The following is a 1,530-nucleotide window of genomic DNA, read 5'->3' on the forward strand; positions in this document are numbered from 1 at the left end:
GTTGAAGCACTTTTGGCCTGGCCTATTCTGCCCGCGGCCAGACAGGGACCCGCAGCTGCGGGTTTTGGCCACGAGCTGGGCCCACTACGAGGCTTGCAGCAACGCGGAGTACGGGACAGCCGCTAAGGCCGTGATCACCAAATTTTGGGTAAGTTCTCTTCTTAATCACTTGTCTTCAGTTTCGTTCATAGTTTATCATTGGATCACTCAACTCATGCCTTGTTTGCTTCTGGTTTATGCAGCAACTCTATAGAGTTCTTGACGAGCACAAGGCCAGAGCCGACGTGGTCTTGCTTGCGGCTGCGAAGAAGAAAGCTCGTCAGTTGCAGTACGAGGTGCGCTGGGTTGCCGTCTCGCAGTACTACCACTACTACCTGCACCAAAAGATGACCAAAAGTCAAGCGCAGAAGCAGCGACTTACCTTGAACAGGGAGCAGTTCATGATGGTAACTATTACTAACTTTTCATTGTTTCAAGCAGTCAGCTCTATGTTTCGTGCTCACATGTCATGCTTCCAAAATTTGCATAGGTTGTTCCTCGTTGGTGCTATGGAAGGCATGACGGATGGGCGAGTTTGGTGGATAGGTGGCTCGGCGCCGATGCAGAGTTTGCTCCCAAGAGCATCAAGGGCCGGGCTAACCGTGGAGCCGACGGGACACACGACCAAGGAAACAGGAACCACTGGAGCTTCAAGGCCATGAAGGTATATCTATGTGCATGATGCATTTTTGTTCTTCTTTACCGTCATGTTCTTATGTATGGCTAACTTCTATTTGACGTTGTAGGAGGACAAGTTGAAGAGGCCGCTCTCAGACATGGAGTCGTGGAAGCTGGCCCGCGAGCGGAGTTGTCACAAGGAGGGCGAGAGCCAGTACTATGGCAAGACCGAGGAGCACCTGGGGTCTTACATTCATCACTATCAGGAGTTGCATCCGGATGTTCCTGTTGCCGAGGTCGCCCAGTCTCAGATCGACGACACGGCGGTGGTGGCCATCCAGGGGAAGAAGAATGGCCGGTATCCGTGTTTCGACGGCTTGATCACTCCTTCAATCTCGTACACACAGCTTCGGGCTAGCAACCCGAGCCAGTTAGAGAGTACGGGGCGTTCACAGACTCCTTTAGCCCGCCAGCATGCTGTAAGTACTTCCTCTTTATCTTTTTTATCTAGCATTCTCAGTTTATTTTCAGCATTGCTCACTTAGAAACAATCTAAATTATGTAGGCATATAAGGAGTTTGTCGAGCATAGGAATCTCGAGGTGCGGGAGTACTTGAAACGAGTGAAGGCAAACGATGATTACAACCGTCAGATGATGACGGTTAGTTCTGCCCTCTTAAAACCAAGCTAAATTTTTGCACTTTCATTCCTTCTGATCTTCTAGTTTGCTTGTTTAACTAACATTCAGGCTATGTTGGCGGCTTGGAGTAACGGCACGGGTCCACCACAAATGGGACCCCCACCACCACCTGCGGGAGAACCCCCACACGTGCCCACGTTCGATGAATGGGTGGCACTAGGCAGTGATGGTCC

This window comes from Triticum aestivum, chromosome 1A (assembly GCF_018294505.1).
Source record: "Triticum aestivum cultivar Chinese Spring chromosome 1A, IWGSC CS RefSeq v2.1, whole genome shotgun sequence".
Classification (NCBI taxonomy): domain Eukaryota; kingdom Viridiplantae; phylum Streptophyta; class Magnoliopsida; order Poales; family Poaceae; genus Triticum; species Triticum aestivum.